We start from the raw sequence: 10,019 nt of genomic DNA, 5'->3' as shown, positions 1-10,019 counted from the left end.
TACCATAATATTGCATTGTCACCCGATTTACATGTGTTTGCAAAATTTAAGCTCAATCGGCAACCGGGAAGTGGATCAAATTTAACTTGCAAGATTCCGTTACATAATTACAGTGCCAACCACTTAAATAGCCTCACCTATATATTGTGAGTATTATAATTATACGTGATAATTTTTATCAATATATCTTAAATTTGGATTGTACGCCCTGACGTTTATCCAACGACACATTAACAAGTCCGAACTTATCTGCGCGCGAAACGTCCTGGACGCAAGAGCTAATACGGGCCGTTCACATGAATAGCCTCAGTGTAACGTAATCGTCCAAACCGTGCATTTAAGTTTCGCTTTCAAATTTATTTTATTATGGTAAGATAATACAGATGGCATTCTATTAAGTACCTGCAGTAACGTGATAAACCCAGTGTTTTTGTGACTATGGGACGTGGTAAAAAACTTACAAGTTTAGAAATTGAAAATGTTAATTTTTATTTAACTCTAAAAGTATCCCATCGTGAGATAGCTAAAAAAATAGGTCGCAGCCCTAAAGTTATTAATAATTATGTTAAAAATAAGGAAAATTACGGCCACCAGTATAAAGAACGCACAAAATTTGCCACTACGGATCGTGAACGTCGACTTATTTTACGCTCTGCTTCAAATTCTACCAAGACCGCGAGGCAAATAGCTAGTGAAATAAATACTAGAGCATCTCTCTCTACAAATCGACAGAATTATTAGAACATCATCCCACCTCAAACGAAAAAAAATCATGAGTAAACCTCCTTTGCGCGAACAACATGTGGCGGGTCGACTGTCTTTTGCTAAAAAGTACATGTGCTGGAAAACTGAGTGGCGAAATGTGATTTTAGTGATGAGAAAAAGTTTAATCTAGATGGTCCAGATGGATTTAAATATTATTTTCATGACCTAAGGAAAGAACCGAAAGTACTATCACGTCATCATTCAACTCTCGGATCGGTGGTGGTTTGGGGAGCAATTTCTTACTATGGTACTGTTGATTTAATTGTGGTAGACGGAAGACTAAATGCTGAAAAGTATTTAAATTTATTAATAGAAACAAAAAGTAAGATCAGAAAAGTAATAGGTAGAAAAAAAATGTTTTTAGCATGATAATGCTCCTATACACACGTCAGCGATAGTTACAAAGTGGTTTGAAAAAAAAACCAGATTGATGTTCTAGATTGGCCATCCTTGTCCCCTGATCTGAACATCATGGAAAATGCCTGGGATTGGCTGTCTCGGCAAATTTATTACAACGGAAGACAGTTTAGTAATAAAGAAGAACTGATTCAAGCTATTTACACTGTTTGGGATTCTGTGGACGTTAATTACATACATTCTTTATATGAATCACTACCTAATCGTATTTTCGAATTAATAAGGTGTAATGGAAGGTATACAAAATATTTAACGAAAGAGTTTGAATAACTAAACAGTATACTTTAGCATGTGAGGCTATTCAAGTGGAAGGGCCAATTATTTATTTGACGTTATTTCTTAAAACTTTGATTAGATAACAATAAATATTTTATTTACTATTACAAGGCTTCTTGTTTTATTTCATATTTAATGTTTAATGTATATCTCCTTTTTATATTACTATGAGAAATATTAATTTTGGTGAGTGAGGCTATTCAAGTGGCTGGCACTGTACATACAGGTCGACCTAATAAAAGCTTGTTAAAAATCGTCACTAATGACACTGTCATATAAGATAGTCCCCGTATACATAGTTGTTACGAATCTCAATGCTAGTTATCCCGAGTCGAACGCTCCTGACCATTGTGAACACGACTCCTGAACTCAGGCCGCAAGACGGCTATATCTGGAGCCCGCGTCAGCCAATCTTAACCTAGCTATTAACATGTAAATCAAGAAGCTCCACGAACACGCTACATTGCCACGTAATCGCTCTTGACATACTACAGACGCATCGAGTTTTATCTACTCTTTTTAGGGTTCCGTACCCAAAGGGTAAAAAACGGGACCCTATTACCAAGACTTCGCTGTCCGTCCGTCCGTCCGTCTGTCACCAGGCTGTATCTCATGAACCGCGATAGCTAGACAGTTGAAATTTTCACAAAATGATGTATCTCTGTTGCCGCTATAACAACAAATACAAAAAATAAAATAAAATAAATATTTAAGGGGGGCTCCCATACAACAAACACGATTTTTTTGCTCTATTTTTTGTTGATGGTGCGGAACCCTCCGTGCGTGAGTCCGACTCGCACTTGGCCGGTTTTTTTTTTACTTAAGTATATGAAAAATCAGTTGATGCACGATGGCACTGACTAACGATGTATGTTTCCCAACTGTTTTGTGTACATTGAACACATTCTAATGTCACTAATGCAAAAAAGCGTGCATTATGGTTATAATATATCCTGGGCGTAGTGGGTGTTTGGAGTATTTGTATGTAATGCAAGATTTTACGTTGAGCAACTAAGGTAATTCACGGTTGTTATACATAGTGGGGCAGTATTGCTGTTTATATTACAACATGCTACGCACTACGACGTAGCACCGCTGGAGCCGATGCGTCACACTTAGAGCGCCATTCGAACGAATTAATTAGATGGTACTGTCAGTGTATTTTACTTTGATGTATAGGTACCTAATGTAATGCTAAATCAAGATCCTATTTGTATAGCTCTATGCCAATCATTATTGTAACGCACCAGCAAACGTGGTAACGAAATCAATAAACATCAATTGAATAGCATCTTTAACTGAAAATACGCACTTGCATTTTTTTGCAGCAGCACACCGCTATTCTACAGTCCCTTGCGTAACGAGGCGAGGCGGCGACCGTTACAGTCACACTGCCGTATTCGAACTTCAAGATATTCACAAGAGACGACACGTACTAGATCCATTCTAGATACGTTATAGTTTAGATTTTAACTAGTTCTCTTTTGCAGCGCAATTCGGACAACCAATGTCACTTTTACGTTAGATAGTGTTAGATATCTATTAGATGTGAATTGGATCTCTAAGTCATATCTTGTGGAAATCGTTCAAGAGTATCTCCAGAATTGCGGAAATGTCAAATTTGACAGGTTAGATCTTAAAAATATCGTTATCGCATCTTGGTGATGTCTAAAAGATATCTATTAGATGTCTATTTCAAAATCCGAATCGGGCCCACAGTGATTGCGATTTAGGTGTCTCTGGGAAGTGTAAGGCCTGAGTGGACGCTCGTGTTGGGCGTGCAGCGGGGCGGGGAGCGCGGCGTGCATGTTAAACAAATGCAAACGTATAGTAGCGGCCTTAGTGCACGCTGCTCAAATTACTTGTGAGCCCGATGCCACGCTGCACGCCCCGCCGAACGCTCCGCTTGCGTCGGGCTCACAAGTGATTTGAGCAGCGAGCACTAAGGCCGCTCCTATATGTTTGCTTTTGTTTAACCTGCACGCCGCACGCCCCGCCCCGCTGCACGCCCAACACGAGCGTCCACTCAGGCCTTACACTTACACGAAGTCTTGCAACTTTGCTATTCTCGGGCCCAGATATCGATTCCAGTGAACTTTCGACCGACTTAACAACTACCTGTGAGGACGATTGATTTGTTTATAGTGGAAGATCTCGAGTGTTTTGTAATACTACGATATTTACTTACGTGGAACAGTGGGTCTGCGAGCTATAGACCTCACGCACCACTATCCGCCATGGTGATGATGATGAATTGTAAGTTTTTTGTGAGCCATAATTATACTATAAAAGATGTATTTAAGCCTCACCAAGCAAAACTTCAATAAACCTAATTAATTGTAACTGATATAAGAATATGAAAACATGACAATATAAAAAGCTGTTTAAGGCCAATATGAATATAAAATACTGTAGGTATTATAACCATTTTCCAAGAGAATATTATACGAGTTTCAAAAAGATTGAATTGACTTGTCTACTTCAGCGCATGTCATTTTAAGTAGGTACCACGTCATAGTTGCCACTAGACACGTGTAATGAATAAAACCTCGCTCATCGTGGTATTCTAAATTTTTTTATATTAAACAACACCGCGCATTTGCGTCGTAGATGAAGAACAGCGTTTCCGGAGGATCAACTGCTATCAGTGAGATTGGTCGACTTGCGAACTTGGGAGAGTTATATAAGCAGCTTCTATCCTACTAAAAGTTCGTGTGTCATTTTAATAATCGCTCTTATATATCCTTTGAGTAATATAACTGCGACGCGGTAAACGTTAATGTGGCGTCTGACTTAGACCGACATGTTTGTCTAGTCTACTTAATTGCTGCATGTTCATTGGAATAGATTTCTCTTAGGGATAATGTGGTCTTAATAAAATGTTCTTGACTTGTTTTTAATTTTGTCGTAGGTTTATTTAGTTTCCTAGTAATCTAGTTATTAGTGTTAAATCACATTATTTTGGGCTACATTTATACTGAGGGATTTATCATGCAAATAAATCTTTTGTAACGATGTTGAAAGAAATTTAATGAATCTTTTTGTTCACATCGAAAAAAGCTTAAAGTCATACAATTATATAAAAAAATACCCGTTAAAAATCGTAATACATTATTTAACGTGGCACATCTAATTTTTATAAATAGAACATCCAGCGAATGGAAATTAGTGTTAATTAGTTTTTAAATATTCATACAAAATATTTCTTTTTATTGCTTCACGAGGTTGTCCATATTATATACATACTTACTTCATTTTAAGTACCTAATACTGAATGCGTAATTCATATTTTTATTTCTCTTGACCACTATTATTCAAACATGATGTTATGCAGATTTATTTATGGTTAAAAACGTTCCCTATTCACAATAAATCATGTGAACATTCCTAGGATATTATTTGAAACGTTCCCTGTGTATTGACTCGTAACAAATGGTTCAAGTTTGCTCATTTATTTATAATAATTACTCTATGGTATTTGGCGACAATGCTCCGTTGCTGGGCAATATTAATTAATATTAGGGAGATATTGTATCGGTCTACCTTTAACATTAATTACGTTAAATATTATTTAGAAACGAAATTTATGACGTCACAATAAATATTACCATTATTAACAGCTTGGTGTAAAAGTATTTTATCTATCTATCTATCTATCTATCTATCGCATACCTTTAAACGAGCAATTCTTGTATATTTATTTATTTATATATATATTTCGGGGATCACAGAAACGGCTCTAAAGATTTCGATGAAATTTGGTATATAGGGGTTTTCGGGGGCGAAAAATCGATCTAGCTAGGTCTTATCTCTGGGAAAACGCTAATTTTTGAGATTTTATATGTTTTCCGAGCAAAGCTCGGTCTCCCAGATATTCGTATATTAAACCAAAGGCTCTAAAGCGATTTCGGGTTCTAAGTATATACGGTGAACTAAATATATATAACTAATATGTATATGTTTTATCCTTTTCATACAGTTACTATAACTAATGGAGGCTTGTAGTGCGTTTATAAGTCTGTAAATGTCATGCTTCTGATTCGCACCAGACTTGTCCAACGATTACATTCAAAGAAGCCGACAGTGGATGTGGGCACTGTAGTTACGTTTTGATAACACGATACCTTCACTTCATTGGAGATAACAAATGACAGGGTACTCGTTGGATTCTGTAGTTTCTCCGTTAGTTTTACGAAGCTGACATGTGAATAGAGCAAAAAAAGTAATCTAAAACAGTTCTTCGATAATTCAAAGACTCGACTTTATCGGATACTACTACTAAGTAATTATAGTAAGCTCCTCGTCTAAGAAGTTGTTGTTGTAAGTACTGTTCCTTGTCATTTAGTTTGTAGCTTATAACATTACATTTGTTATTAAATTGTACAACGGGACTTAATCGCGTATCTAAGTTTTAAGATTTACCTCCGACGTTTCGAGGACGGCGTTGTCCCCGTGGTCTCGGAGAATACTGGCTTAAGTTGACATCAGCATCTTCTAACCGCGCGAGTTTTTCGAACTACCCGCGCACTTGGTCTTGTTTATCAGCTTGAACGTTTTGCGCACATTGCATTTGCTTGTTTAGAAGTAACAATTCGGGGCTTTATTCTACACCCGTTTCATAATAAACCACTTAAGTTTAAGCACGATATAAGCGAGCACCCCGTGTGGCTTCTTGCGAGATATTGCGATCAAAGTTTACAACATTATTGGTACGTTAACAACAGCTGGATCTACACGCATTAAAGAATTATTATTTAAAGAAGCGGCACTCATTTATTAACAAGATTTTATTAGGTCGACCTGTATGTAACTATGTAATGGAATCTTGCAAGTTAAATTTGATCCACTTCCCGGTTTCCGATTGAGCTGAAATTTTGCATACACATGTAAGTCGGGTGACAATGCAATATTATGGTAATGGTACCATGGAGACAGGAGGTGGCCATAGGAACTCTGTGATGAAACAACGCAACCTAACTGTGTTAGGGGTTTTTAGAATTGTCTCTCTCCTTCTTCCTCGCGTTATCCCGGCATTTTTGCCACGGCTCATGGGAGCCTGGGGTCCGCTTGACAACTAATCCCATGATTTGACGTAGGCACTAGTTTTTACGAAAGCGACTGCCATCTGACCTTCCAACCCAGAGGGGAAAAGGCCTAGGCCTTATTGGGATTAGTCCGGTTTCCTCACGATGTTTTCCTTCACCGAAAAGCAACTGGTAAATATCAAATGATATTTCGTACATAAGTTCCAAAAAACTCATTGGTACGAGCCGGGGTTTGAACCCGCGACCTCCGGATTGAAAGTCGCACGCTCTTACCGCTAGGCCACCAGCGCTTCGTCGTTTTTAGAATTGTCTCTATGAGTATTATAGTTGTCTGTCGTAGGAAAAGTACAGTCAACGATAAAAGCTCGTACCAAAAATGAAATTTTTGCCAAAAACTTATATTCCTGTTGAAATTTATGCATTAAGTTCTCAGTCAATTCTGAGTATTTGCTGACATTTTTGATGATAAACTTCCAAGATTTTTACATATTATTAAATTAACTAATATGGGACTTGATCTCGTATAAAGAAGCTTGAAAATAACCTCCTATGTTTCGAAGGCATTGCCTTCTTGGCCCCGGTGAGTGACTGGTGAAATTAAGTAAAGTATTGTACTCGTAGTATTAGCGGCTTTATTTGCTAGTAGGTAATACTTAAATAGTGGTTAAAAGCATAGAAAGTATTTTAATGATAACATGCCTATGGTGTAGTATCGGTTACTTACCTATCTTTTGAAAGAAATATAATATATCATCACCGTTGTACTTTTCTAAAAAAATTGACTTGACGTGCCTATGAGACTTGCGATCGCGCTCGTAGCAAATGTAGTGTGTGTTTTGCATTCTCCGCACTGAATAGTCTTTACGATCTGAACATTCGCAACTAACAAAATACAATTACAGATTACTCATTAACAAATAGGTATATCAAGTTAATGGGCACATAAACAGCAGCCTGTAGGGGCCGACGAACATTTATCAACGAAAAGTGGTAATTTTGTCGAACACATTTCTCGCCCTGCCAGTTACGACTACCGTAGGTACTCTACTAGGTTGCTTTAATAACTTTTACGAGAAACCTAATGTTAAGTTGTTTGGTCAACAGTTTCATTAGGGGGAAATTATCATGATGGCAGCTTTCATTCATGACATTTGCTAATTATGTTATGTCGTATTTTAGGTTGCACTACGTTTTTAGGGTTCCGTACCCAAAGGGTAAAAACGGGACCCTATTACTAAGACTCCGCTGTCCGTCCGTCCGTCCGTCCGTCTGTCACCAGGCTGTATCTCACGAACCGTGATAGCTAGACAGTTGAAATTTTCACAGATGATGTATTTCTGTTGCCGCTATAACAACAAATACTAAAAACAGAATAAAATATAGATTTAAGTGGGGCTCCCATACAACAAACGTGATTTTTGACCGAAGTTAAGCAATGTCGGGCGGGGTCAGTACTTGGATGGGTGACCGTTTTTTTGCTTGTTTTGCTCTATTTTTTGTTGATGGTGCGGAACCCTCCGTGTGCGAGTCCGACTCGCACTTGGCCGGTTTTTTTCATTTATGAATGTATGAGAATGAAATTAATGATGATAAAATTAAAGTGGTAACATGTTTAATCATTCTTAGTAGGGTGTCAAATACTAAGCTTAGAAGGTATTCGAATTGTTGTAAAGTTGGCAATTTACTTGGAGGTACCCCATAAATATCGCAAAGAGTCAATAATTTAGGTCTGTAGAGTGCGACATGGAAGGAAACAATGCGCATATTAATCAGACAATCTCAATGGCGGGTCTAATTAGGTCTGACAGTGACAGAGCAGAGCGGGCGGGAACACTGTTTGCGTGTTGCAGCCGCATTCATTGTTTTCGCGGCATTGTCCCGCCCGCTTTGTCCTCTGTACACACTGTTTATTACTATTGACTATCTAGTTGGATATTTAATATAAAACGTGGGTTTTATAATTTTTAGGGTTGCGTACCCAAAGGGTAAAAACGGGACCCTATTACTAAGACTCCGCTGTCCGTCCGTCCCGTCGGGCGGGGTCAGTACTTGGATGGGTGACCGTTTTTTTGCTTGTTTTGCTCTATTTTTTGTTGATGGTGCGGAACCCTCCATGCACGAGTCCGACTCGCACTTGGCCGATTTTTTCAACACACTCGCTCGTAACGTGGAACTTATTAAACCGCTTTTAGGCTCATATTCCTAGATATTAAATCCGCGTCCTGTTTTCATTATAATTATCGAATGGTAGGTACGTCAGCGTGTGATAATTAGATTGTAATTTATTTAAGGGCCTACTGCAGCCGCGTCTGGCGCTTCGTAAACCACGCCCGCTAGTTCTTCCCTCCCCGCTAACACGCACACATGGAAACGCTTCGCGCCGCACGTGAAGTTTGTGTGACCTTTTAGCACCATCTAGCGTTACAGAAGTTAACTACCATTATACGCGGTCGCTGCGGTCGGCCAGAAACTTAAATTCGGAAAAAATTAAAACAGATGGCGTTGTTACTTGTACATAATAGCAAACAATAAAATAATTAATTAATAAACCTGAATATTTATTGTTGTTTTGGAAGATGTTAACAGCATAGAAGCAGCAGCGTATATAGCATATAAGTTAAGAGTATTGATAATAAGAAAATAGCACAAGAACAGAAAAGAGATTATTTTTGATAAAATATGATGAAAACAGATTTACTTGATTACGCTCACCTGACTTTGCGGTCACTAAATGCAAATTTCAACCTTATTGTTATGGGGTTACAATACCCCTAGGGTTGCAGGCGTCCATAGTCGTTATTATTATAAATGCTTTGGTTGAAATGCTTTTTAACCCTCGAATTTTTCATAGGTACAGTCACCTGCAATAATATGTTACTCTTCGACGGCCGCAAAAATATGTGACACGCTCTTATGGCTCTACAAATAAGATCTAACATGATCTACCGCAAAACGGCCTTCGGTGTGTAACATATTATTGCAGCTGACTGTACTCGTATTCATTGTTGTATAGGTAGGTATTAATATCTTTTATCCGATCGATTTGCATTTATTTGAAATAAATCACAGTGTTTAGTAATTATATGTTTTATTGAATAAGAGATTATTTAGGTATGTAATGGATACAGGGTGCCTTTTTGAAACACTCATTTTTAGGGTTCCGTAGCCAAATGGCAAAAAACGGAACCCTTATAGATTCGTCATGTCTGTCTGTCTGTCTGTCCGTCTGTCCGTCCGTATGTCACAGCCACTTTTTTCCGAAACTATAAGAACTATACTGTTGAAACTTGGTAAGTAGATGTATTCTGTGAACCGCATTAAGATTTTCACACAAAAATAGAAAAAAAAAATTTTTTTGGGGGTTCCCCATACTTAGAACTGAAACTCAAAAAAATTTTTTTCATCAAACCCATACGTGTGGGTAGGGCATGCAGTACCGGTCCCGGTACCAAGAATTTCATTTCCCGGTTCTGGGCATGACCGGAACCGGGATTTCCGGTTCTTTCCGGTTCTCAA

The sequence above is a fragment of the Cydia amplana genome, chromosome 6, assembly GCF_948474715.1.
Source record: "Cydia amplana chromosome 6, ilCydAmpl1.1, whole genome shotgun sequence".
Lineage (NCBI taxonomy): Eukaryota > Metazoa > Arthropoda > Insecta > Lepidoptera > Tortricidae > Cydia > Cydia amplana.
Note: the sequence above shows the minus strand (reverse complement) of the source record.